Source organism: Corvus moneduloides, chromosome 7, assembly GCF_009650955.1.
Source record: "Corvus moneduloides isolate bCorMon1 chromosome 7, bCorMon1.pri, whole genome shotgun sequence".
In the NCBI taxonomy this organism is placed as follows: domain Eukaryota; kingdom Metazoa; phylum Chordata; class Aves; order Passeriformes; family Corvidae; genus Corvus; species Corvus moneduloides.
Genome location: NC_045482.1, coordinates 5,889,934 through 5,902,233, shown reverse-complemented (window position 1 = coordinate 5,902,233; position 12,300 = coordinate 5,889,934). Strand labels below are relative to the sequence as shown.

The window sequence follows — 12,300 nt, the reverse complement described above, 5'->3', positions numbered from 1 at the left end:
GTCAGCCTTTTCCATGCAATTAGGTCATGTAAGAAAGGAAGCAATGCCAACAGCAGCTGCTTTATGTAACTCACTTCAGATATTTCCCAAGGGGAAGAATTGTGCCAGTCATATTTCACAGAATAAATGGTGGTGCTTTTTCCAGGAGTTTGAGCCCTGTGGTCAGACACCCATGTTGTAGCATTGCCTCTGTCATTGCTGGCTTTCTATATCATATGCAGCACTGCTGAAATACAGAGACCTTTCAAATGACAACTCCCTAGAGTCCTCTTCTGAAGGACTCCTCTTTCCCAAGATTAGTGATGGTGTTCTGACATGCAGAGCACTTGGCATACACATAGTGCATATATTAACATACACGCCAAAAGAAAAATTCAAACTATTCAATAAAAATTAAGTTCTTAAACTTTCCAACTTTCCAGTTTTCCCTCAGAGGGGCAAGTCAAGATGTTCTGTTGCCTGAAGGAGACCAAGAGCATCACTGTGATTTTTTAGTTTTATTCCTCTAAACAATCCCTATCTGACGCATCTTAAAAGTCATTTCAAACAAAACCTGAATACCCGAAGGCACAGCTGAACTTCTGTGTCAGAGAGCTCTCTCAGGCCATGCCCTCACACAGTACTAACTACACTCCTCAGGCAGCTCCTGTGTCACCAAAGAGCAAGTATTTCTTCAGTGTGTGATTGATACCTGGCCCAGAACATTTCACCTCAGCATAACTCCATCCTTGGAGATACTCGTAAGTCATCTGGGGATGGTTGGAAGAGACAACCACCAGAGGTACCTTCAGCCTCAACCATTCTGCCATTCAGTAAGGGCTTAATAGGGTTTAACAGGCTGCATGAAGCACTTTATACTGGATTTCCACCCACAGATTATACGTTTCTTCATTTATCAGGGCCTTAACTTGTGTCTTTTTTCTCCATTCGAATCTTCAGAGTGCACCCGGGCTGTCTGCAAGGCACATCTGGGTTGTATGAATGAAACTATCAAGCACATAGAGACCATCTCCAGTTTACAATTCCTTATATGGAGCTAGGTACCTTGACTCCTTGAGTGATAATTTTCAAGTTATTATTCTGATGGATATTATTCTTCAGGTTTCTTTGTGAGAGTTTTTTCATGTGCAAGCAATTTCCCTTTATTTGCTAATTTTATTTTAAATTGCTGAGAACAGCAGGAAGCCAAACAAGAATAAAGGTCCAGTGGTACCTTCGCCTACATTTGGACAAGCTGATTATGTGCCATCTGACCCCTAAATGGGATCTTTTTCTAGCACTCCAGAAGAATAAGAAAGTCTCCCCTTTGCCTACCAAAACAGCTCTGTGAACAAGGATTTCACCTTAAACCTTAAAGATCATCTCATTTAAACTCCCCTGCCTTGGGCAGGGACACCTTTAACTAGACCAGGTTGCTTAGAGCTGCATCCAGCCTGACCTTGAACACTTCCAGAGATGAAGCATCTGCAACGTGCTGTAGGTGTGAGCCCCCCACTTTTGGCTGCCCCCCTCGTGTTGCATTTTGGGGACACAGAGCAATGTCACCTCTCTGGTACAGCTTGGCAGAGCAACCAGCAGGTCAGCACACCCCGAGCAGGCAGGTTTTGAATACACGAAAGTGAACATGAGGGCCAAAGGAGAGCCATGGACTAGCAGGGATTTTTTTGCAGGCTCCAAAATGTTCCTGTTCAGATAAAAATGGTAACACTGGCACTGTTTTCTTGCCCCGAAGTAGCTGATTTCATCTAAATGTTACACAGTCCTAGAGGAATTGGAAGGGTGAAAGCAGGAGGCAACTTTAAAAAGGGAAGATTTTGTATTTTCAGGGCAGGGTTTTTCTCTTTGTTCTACACCATTAATTATACATATCATGCATCTGATCTGACAGTTTGATATGCTTTGCATCTTAGGTGAATCTTTTTCCTGGGAGGGAGGAAAGAGAAATTAAAAACTTGCCAGGGTTAAGACTCAGGAGGAGACCTCCCTTGTCAGGATATTATTATATTTTTTTAAAGTCTATACAGTTGCTGAACACAATTTTCAAAGCAAAAATTTTTGTCTAAAACTCAGATCCTTAAACCCACAATACAGAAACTTAAATAAGAAGCTTGATGTAATGCCGAGCAGCCAGTAATCCCAGGAATGCCAGAGAACTGCTGAATGCTGTGCAGGCTGAAAAATCAAGCCAGCAAACTGCAGATACTACGTTTTCAGGTTTTCATGAAGATACAGTTGTTGAAAATTCCCTGATTAGCTGGAGAATAGAGCTGTGGTTATCTTACAGGAGGAAAAGGAAAACGGATATTTCAGATTTAGATGCTGAAATTGAGGTGTAGGAAAACTTGCTTCCTACCTAATTTAACCTAAGTTTTGAAACTTCACCTGTAAAGTGGCCATATCATTTTTTCCTACCATTTCTGCTAAGCTCCAAAGGTCTCCAAGGGCCCAATTCCCTTATTTTGTGTATGGAATGTATATGCCCAGATACTGCTTTGGTGTACACCAGAATAGTATCACACCGGGCTAGGGAACACAGATAAGGGCTAAATACCTATTTCTTAAAAACCAGACTGTATTATTAGAAGAAAAGTCCATCTTAGTTGGTCACATCCTTATCCCCCCTCTTCCCATCCCTGCTGCCTGTCTTTGTGGGGTGCCCATCCCTCACAACCAGACCTGTTGGTGCCCCAGACAGGCTCTAAGTTTTATTGCCTTCTTCCACCCACATAACCACCAGTGGAATAATGTGGCTTCATGATTTGAAGGAAAGGGTGAAAGGGTGGCTGTGGACTTTGGATCCTTTGCTTGGTTTTGAACCTTAAAATTGAGGAGAATTTACTATTAAGACTTGGCTGAGCACCTTCCTAACACATCACAGAATGGCCCTGTCTCAGCCAGTTTCGAGCTTATTAATTTATGGCAGAGATTTTAGGCTTCCCAAATGTACCATCTATTAATAGACAGCTTGATGATCAGCAGGCTCCTGCCCTGTAACTTTGATATAAGTACATTTCCCTCACCACAGCCAAAGAACAGCGTGGGAGCTGCCCAGCACTGTATCCCAACTCCTGCTTTGCTGAGCCCACGGCTTCACATGGGCAGCAGTCACTCCTCATAAGAGTTTGCACTTCTTCCCTGCACCCTGAAGCCTTGTTTTTGGAACACCTAACGTCAGTCTTCTGTGGCTGACCCTTGCTGCATTTAACAAGTATCTTTTGTTTCAGCAGCTTTTCTGCTAATCTCACACTTGGGCGCTATCGCTGTTGACGAGGTGAACCTCTTCGTGGAGCTGCTGCTGCAGAGGCCTCTGCTTAAATGGAAGTGGCAGCAGTTCAGCAGGGCCTAACGTACGTTCTTTGACAGAATATAGATTCCCAAAGAGAAGTAATTCTTGCCGCTGTCATAAAACACTGTTTTTTTCAAATGTCAGCACTGTTTGGCACTGCCATCAATAGAGCAACTGCTACCACCATCTACTGGCAAGTGCATAGAAGGGAAAGAGTAGAGGGTGGGTATTGCCTTCAGGTGCATCTCAGTGGGAAAAAAAACCCAAGAAATACAGTATATGATCATCTTTCATATGTCACCAGCCAGTGCTGCACTAGTGACAGCTCTCCAGTTGCACTGGTAGGGAAGAGCCTCAAAAATGAGCTCCAAGGTAAAACCTATTTGTTCCCTGCAGCCCATGGATGGTACTTTACTGTTCAGTTCTGCCTTGCAGCAAAAGAAAGCCTGGCTAATCTGCTCTCTACACTGCTTTCACTAGGATGTGGTGTCACAGGAGAGCAGCAAGGGCATCACTAGAAACACAGAGTCCTGACACAAGATTTGCGTATCTGAGCAGAATTCAGGATAGATGGAGCTGGGTCAGCATTACAAAGTAACTGGGAATTACAAAAGAGTTTAAAAAAAAGGAAAAGACTGTGCTGCAGTACAATGATTCACTGTGAATCTGATTCAAATATTATCAAATAGGAACACCTTCTTTTACACTTTTGGGAATTAAAGCAAGCACTAGACAAAATGTACTGATGGGGAATGTTGATACTTCATAACAAATGTTCTGATTTAACTGTAAAACTGTCTTTCCTTAGAGTCATGATGGCATAGTTGACTTAGAGATATTAAGCACAGATTCCTGGAGTTTTTTTGAACTTGAGTCTAAATGAACATGCAGGGAAATAACATCTTAGTTTAAGAAGTCACAGTGTATTTCCCCATTTTTCACTGACACTGACTGAAAGATAATTGAGGGTCTTGGATTAGGTTCTAACATGAGGCAAATAAATTAATCCTGTTGTATTCAATCAATTTTGCTTGTGTTCTCTGCATAAATCAAGTCCAGAAGAGGTCTTAGCAAAGACATTTAATTCCAGTTCTGACAATAAAAACAGAGACAGATTGAGATGATTTTATGGTCATTTTTAGACTATCACAACGGATCATAAAGAAATGCACCAACACCTCTGTCAGAATCAGATATTCAGACTCACAACCAGACAAACCAGGACATGCTGAAGTCCCAGAGCCCTCATCCACATTTCTTCCCGAGCAGCGCACAGGTCACCTCTGCTCTAACCTACAGGACAAACAACAGCCCAAATCTTGTTTGCCTAGATGTGAAGACATCTGACAACCAGTTACTCTCTGGAAGAGACTATCCCATTTGAGGCAGTGGTCAGCAACTTTCAAGCTTCCAGACAAGGATGCTGACCCATTACCATTTAATCTTGATAATCTCCTGCTATCCTTTACCAGATAGAGGGCACAAACTACTGATGAATGCCAAGGAGTAAGAACTGGTACGAACATGATGTAACACAGTGAAGTCCTGAGCCAAGACCTGCTGGACCAGCCAAATTGCATCCCAGTGAACTATCTGAAATGATGAAACTATCAGTTCTTAGAAGTTGTACTCTGCATCAGTGCCCAACACCAAATACTGCCAAGAAGTCTTACTATATTTCACTTTAAGTAACCCAGGCACTTGGAAGATTACTTAGAGTGCAGATCCCCTCTGCCTGTTTCCATCAGCTGAGAACTCAACTGTGCTCCCACAATCCACTGCATTCCTTGAGAGACTGATACTTTGTAGAAATTTTACCCAAAAAGTGGTGACCCAGTCCAAGTTCTGTACAGTCTCAAGAAACAGCCCCTTGATCAGTGCTCCCACACCTATGTGCAACAACCTTGCTCCATGTTTGCCTATCAATCCTTTCCCTCACTCCTTTTTCCCTTCATCAAATATCAGCAGTCCCCTCTTCTTTTCCAGGCTCCCTTCCCTGGCATCTACTGGGGTCACTGCCACCACGGCTTATGGATGAATTTTCTTTTAAAAGAAAATCTTTAAACTTCCTTTGATATAAACACGTACAACTGACCTGTTTCTTCCCACTCCAGAGGGCAAAGTACCAACCTCATAACAGCTCGAACAGTTCTTCAAGCCTTCCAGAGTATCTGAGAAGAAAACAAAAGAAAGGAAAATGGTTTGTCCAAGCCTCTTGGCACCAAAATAATGCAATTTCTCTGATGTTTTGTAATTTATTTATTTTGGAATTAAGGTTAGAAACCAAAGTAAATAATTCTGGCTTTTTCTCCTTTTTTTCACTTCCTTTTTACAATACTGTTGCAAATAATATGATCTCTTTGGAATAACTGTTACTTTTGCTTCAATCTTTTTGGTTTTTCACAGGGTCAAGTGTCCAAGGAATGTTGTTTCTCTGCATGAAAAATCCCAGATAGCCCAAATGTTATGTTTGGTTACTTCACTTATCCTTAAAAGCTAATTGGTTTGTTGTTTTCCTCCAAATCCTACCCTGGATTTTAATAATCTGTGACTTCAGGAAGGTAGTTTTGTGGTAAAAGCATAGTATAGCCTTGATTATCTGTCATAATTACATGACTTTCTTTATGTCCTATTTCTGGGCCTAATTCTGACCCTGTAAATCCTGTCAGATGCTGCAGGTACACAGTATCTCCATTTTCTCCATTTCCTACTGATTATTTTACAAAGACATTCAGCACATCATGGATTTGAGCTTTGCTGGTGTCAACAGCTCCCAGCTGGGTAAGAGAACAGAACCAAACTCTCTGTGCTTGTATCTTCTTCAATAAAGAAAACTGGAATGCATTGAAAGCATCTAAATACTTAAAAATTTGTCAAAAGTCAGGTGTTGAAGTCTCCTTTTCTAAGGTGACTTGGTCACTAGATGCCCAGTCACTACACCAGGTGTCAGTAGGGCCTACCCCTGAGAATTTTATACAGCAACAGTTTCTTCTGTTTCAGCAGTGCAGTGATGTTTATTAATTGCTCCAAGAGCCTTGCATGAAAGGACTTGCAAAGGTAGAATACACTATTCACTCTCATTGATTCATTTCATAAACTACCTCAATGTCCTTCTTAAGCTGCTGCTGCATCTGGAGCTGTTTCCAGTTACAGTTGGGATTAGCATTAGACAAAATGCAAATTTGAATAACCTGGCTATGAAAGGAAAAGAACAGGCTGTTCACACCATTTTTATTTGCAATATTATGTATTTTTACATATCCTGCAAACATTAATGAACAAGTAAATGTTGACTGTTGGGCTCCCTTCTTTCTGATTAATGCATTTCTTCATAATAAGCTATGATCCTCTACGTTTCCCTCCAAACCCTGTTGACTGAACTATTCATTAATACTCCAACTAAAAAAATTCTTTAGTTAAACTCTTATGCATCTTTATTGCTTCTTTAAGTATCCAAAGAGTGATGGACCTGTACCAGAGAAACTTGCAGAAATAAGAAATCCCTATTTATTTGCTATGAAGTTGAATAGGTCATTTTTAAATGATCTGCTAAAGTAAACCCAACAAAAATAGTGCCATAGGATTCAAGCATGATTGACCGGTTGCAGCTGCCTTAAAAAACACAATCTTCTTTAAAACATGTCTATTTCTTCAAGGAAAAAACCCCAAATCTTTAGGGTAAGTTTATCCCTTATTTGATGTAAAAGAAAATAGTTCACTGTAATCAGCTTTCTTCATCTCACTAATGAATAAGCCAAATTCATTTCAGGAACAGAATAGTCTTTCTCATGATGTGACATACTTTGGAATGCTATTAATGCTTTATGCTGCACGCACAGTGTTCGTTTTGAACTACCTATACACTGTTCACAGCACTTTAAATGATTACATAGTAGGTGTGTGTTTATATATAGTATGTAATCATCTCAAATGCTGGGATTGCAATGCGAATAGGTAATAGGAAATAAACTCTACTTTTGATTACATAGGCCTGTGATTAATTGTTTGAACTTTGGTAAATGAAAAAGACTTAATTAATTTTAAAAAAACCAACGAAAACCAGAAACTCCTGAAAATGGGTTGTTATTATTTAAGGTTTATATGTATTTTATGGGGTTTATGTGCAGAGTATAGCAGTTTTTTGGGGTTTGTTTCATTTTTTATTCAATTTGGTTTATTACTTTATTCATTGATTTCCCATAATAATGCTCGTGCTTATATACTGCCTTTCACTTGGGCTCATAAAGTACTTTACAAATATTAATATATTTTTCTCACCCCTTTTATTTACATTCCCCTTCTAATGAAACTATCATAGACTAGCTGTATATAAATTACACTGAGAGAGCAAGAGAAGCAGAAGGCAAAACATGTACCAGATGGGAAAAAAAAAAAATTACAATTCCTGGAACAAAAGCCCAAAATGCCATATCCCAGGTGGCTGTTGCACCTTCTGGTCTGCCCTCAACAAGAAGAAGTAGGATCGTGGATAGTAAGGCTGCACTGGGGCTGAGTCAGCTATACAGAGGTCACTCAGACATTGGGTCAACCTGTTCTTAAAAATTTCCTATTACAGAAATTGCCTGTAGAGAGCACAGACTCTGTTCTCACCTTGAACTACCCATGCTGTTGGAAACTTTTTCCTAATGTCTAATCTAAATCGGTTGCTTCAGGTTTAGCTTATTACTCTATGTCTCATTCACTTGGACACAGAGAAAAATTGCTTCCTACCTTTGCAGCAGTCTCTTCTCAGTTGGAAGGCAATTATCCTGTAGCACCTGTGTCTTCTTTCCTCTTTAGATGAAATAACAGCAGTTCATTAAATCCTCAGTGGTAGTCATTCTCATTGCCTTGCACTTGCCAGTCTCTGGTGTTATTTCCCATGGAGCCTAGTGTTGGACATCAGATTTCACCAGAGCACCTTCACTTACCCTGCAGGGCTTGTTCTTTTATAGAACATTCTGAGTTGGAACAGATCCACAAGGATCATCCAGTCCAACTCCTGGCCCTACACAGACACCCCAACAATCCTACCACGTGCCTGGGAGTGTTGTCCAAACGCTCCTTGGGCTCTGTCAGCCCTGGGGCCATGACCCTTCCCTGGAGAGCCTGCTCAGTGCCTGACCACCTTCTGCGAGAAGAACCTTTTCCTGATATCCAACCTAAATCTCCCCTGACACAGCTCCAGCCATTCCCTCAGGTCCCGTCACTGGTCACCAGAGAGAAGAGTCCATTGCCTGATCTTGCGTACCCAGTGAGTGCTTGTGTTTTGCACAACAGCTTGACACCGTTTCTTTCCACTAATGGTGCCCAGTAATAGCTTCAGATCTTCCCCCGCAGTTTCACCACCCAGTGTATTCTGGACTGTCAGAGCTGGCTGTCCTTGTACAATCATATTGTTGGTCAGCATTGTACAGTTCATATTTGTCCTTAATTCAACTCTGCTCTATTTTTCAGACCATTTCTCTAAATTATAAAGTTATTGGAAAAAAAATTCTTATTTTCCCAATATGCCTGAATCTGCCTAGGATGATATGGTCTGCATATTTACTAAGCCTAACCTTTGCTTCATTATGCAAGTTACTGATGAAGAATTTACTGCTGCATCCAGAGTACACGGGATCCTGCTTGAGCGTTTGGCAGTGAGTCATTAATACCCTCTGTGAAGGAGGCTTTCCAGAGAGTTCTGTATCAAGCTTAGGGCAGTTTAATTACAGATGCACTTTTCCCAGTCTACTTTGGAAGCTGCCATGTTATGCTTACAAGGCTCAAAGTGCACCACTCTGGCCAATTCTACTATAGACACTCTTCTTTCATAGAAAAAAAAACAGGTTTGAAACTTGGATAATTTGCTTTTGACAGACCTTCGTTGTTTTCCAGTTCCTTGGTTCATTTTGTTCTGTGCTGGCTTTGGGTTTTCTCCTTAAAAATTATTTGTTTCTTCAGTATTTTTTTCTGGAAAGGCTTGCTGATCTGTAATTCCTCTGAACTTCCTTTTCCCTCTTTTTAAAGATAAGGGCTGCATTTACTCATTTCCAGGATCTAGGACTTCATAAATCCTTCATACTTTCTCAAAGATAATTTTTGATGCCTCTATTTGATTCACCTCTTTCATAGCTCCCAGTAAAGAGAGACCAAGTCCACCCAATTTCACAAGTCAAATGTTGCTTAGCTCCCCTGTGATGATTTCTTCTCCTGCTGTAGCTCCAAATCCTGCTTCTCTTCCAATGTTCATGTGCAGCTGATCTTCCTACTGAGAACTGAACTCTGATTCACAGAAAAAAAAGTGGTATGAAGTATGTTAGCTTTCTCAGTGGTACCTATCAGGAAAATTGCTATCTAAAACAGTATCCTAGCACTCTCCATCATTGATAATCTCCCTATTCTTTCCTGGAGTGTCGTATTCTGTGCCCTAATGAAAAGGCTGATACTGCAATAACCAGAATAACTCCTGCAGAATCCCACTTGATACATCCTTCTCATTGCATCTTATATTGTACAATTTGTCATTATTAAACAAGCCTTATCAGTATAAAGGGCTATTTGGGCATCTTCCTGCTCCTTTCACTTCTCCTACAAGATTATTTCAGAAACACAGATTTGACAGGAGGCTTGAGCAGTGTCCATGAAAGGCTCTCTAGCCACAGGCACTTACCACTTTAATTCTGCTTGGCATTTAACAGATTTCACTTATGTGGTTACAAAATATATGGCACTGGCATAACACTTGCCATCAGAAGAGTTCAAAGCACTTTCCACATGAAACTTTTTAATAAGGCAAAAGTAAAGTGACTTTCCGGAGGTTGCCCAGCAAGTTACGGGCTGAGCCAAGATCACAGTCCAGACATCCCAAATCCCAGGCCAGTGCTCCATCATTATGTCATCCAGGCTCCCCATATTATTAATGCTCAGCCTAAATATATTCTTGTAGCAATTGATTTAATGCCATTAGTTTCAGACAGCTAACCCAAAGCTCCTTTAGTTATCCAGCCTCCAGGGATTTACTGGAACAAAGAACTTCAAGACTGATCCAGAAAATAACATAATAACTTTCCCGGGAATCCTAGCTAGAGTTTCCTAGTGGTAAAGTTATTTTGAAGGAAAATGATCACCTGTAATTCTAAATCCACTGAAAATCAAATGTAAAGATTACATTTAACTAAGTACATTTGTGAGCAGGCCCCCAATGATTTTCTGCATTCCCTTTTCAGATGGTAACGTTCAATAAAGATGTATAGTAGTAATTAATGGCATGAAGTCAAGACAATGATCATGATACATGAAAAGAGAATTAAGTAAAAAATCCTTAGGGTCTTAAAGAGATAGTAGGGTGGGTGGAATTGGAGGCTGCAGAAAAATTATATCCATTCACCATCTCTTGGGCACAAGAGGAGATAAAGTTTCTGCATGAATTATAGAAACAGACCAGATTAAACAACAACCAAAGGGAGATGAAGTACCTTCACATACAGCCATAGAAAGGGACTTTGGAGTCCCAAGTCCTTTGTCAGTGGCCAGAAGGGTGCAGTTCAAAGTCCTCAGAAGATGGCAGAGAAGTTGGAGAACTCAACTGTTGATTAAGTGTGTGAGAGAACACAGGCAATTGGGACAGCAAGACAAATATGCGCCAAGAGAAAGATCAGGAGGAGGTACAGAAATCTTCGTATTAAATGAGCCACACAGTTTTCTTTGCTTTTGGCTTTCATAATCCATCTTACTGAACTAGGTGGAAGAGGCTAAATACACTTTTCAGTCCAGTGTCTCAGATCCGTATATAGATTTTCTCACTCACCTGGATACCTCCATGGTGTAGTTTCAAATTACGGAAGCTTTCAGAAAGATCTGCTTATGCTGTGTGTTCTCCAGGACTGTATATCAAATAATGGAATATTATCTTCTTTCCATGTACATAGTATGTTTCCTTTACAGAACATTTGTTTTTCTCATCTAGACTGCCTTTGGAACAGACCTTATTCTTTATAGTGCTTTTTAATTGCCATTATATAACAATGCCAATTACTAGGTTTTATATCAATGAAATTTACCATACTTTTTACAATTTAGAATAACTTATTTTTATTATCTGTGGTTCAATATGGATGTCAGTGTTCTTAACAGCTAATCTAGTAATAGCTTCTGTTTTCTACAGCTGAGTACTTTAAGAGAATGCCTCGTGCTTCAAATACTCTATTGGGTACACAGATAAAATATAAAATAAAAATATAAAATACAGAATCAATTATTTAAAGAGAAAATTTAAGAATTGTAGTAACATATAATGGAAAAGTAAGACTTTCTCAATTCTAAGCAGAAACAGCCCTGAACAAATGGAAAAGTTAAATTTCATCCTACCGCATTTTCAGCTCACTGATGCCACAATTTTACATGGATAGAAAGACTAAACATCTGATTTTCCTTTACATTCAGATTCAGCATCCACCAAGCCTGATGCGTTATACTGTCTGAGTACATCCCAGCCTCAGAAGAACAACTGAGATTTTAAATGGTACATCTTAAGGATGGAATATTTAAAGTAACAGCAGACTTGAGGAAAAAATTTCTCAGTATGTTTTGTACATGAAAGACCACTCCAGTTACCTATGTACCCAAGCTGAGATTTAAACATATTTTTATGTATATACAAGCATATATAAACTATACACAAATATACTTTTTATAAAGTATATACAAGTATATTTTAAGTATACTTTTCATGACAAAGCAGAAAAGAAAAGCCTGTGACTCATATTTAAGGTACAGAGCAGATTTACATGCAAATCTCTCAACTCATTCAGGGGAGATGTTTATCTGCAGGCAGAAAGCAAACACCCATCAACACTAATCTCATGTGATTGATATCTCAATGTCAGAACTCGAGCTCTGAATCTTCAATAAATTGTTCAACCCCCATATAATATGCAACTGTATCTCTGTCTGCCATGAACCCTGTTTGAATCCAGCGCTGCTCGTTTTATGTCAGGCTGTTTATCACCATCCTGGTCTCAAAGCACAGG

The 12,300-nt window shown here is 39.9% G+C and overlaps 1 long non-coding RNA gene across 2 annotated transcripts in view; it reads right to left on the bottom strand.

Moving 5' to 3' along the window:
- LOC116446831 overlaps positions 1-11,967 on the bottom strand; it is a 28,126-nt gene extending 16,159 nt beyond the window's left edge. For both annotated transcript variants that reach the window (XR_004241401.1, XR_004241400.1), the window contains exons 1-2: positions 8,018-11,967; positions 5,382-5,457 (exon numbers count right to left, since the gene is read on the bottom strand). This is a non-coding gene — a long non-coding RNA (uncharacterized LOC116446831). The remainder of the gene's footprint in view (positions 1-5,381; positions 5,458-8,017) is intronic.
- Positions 11,968-12,300: the final 333 nt, after the last annotated feature.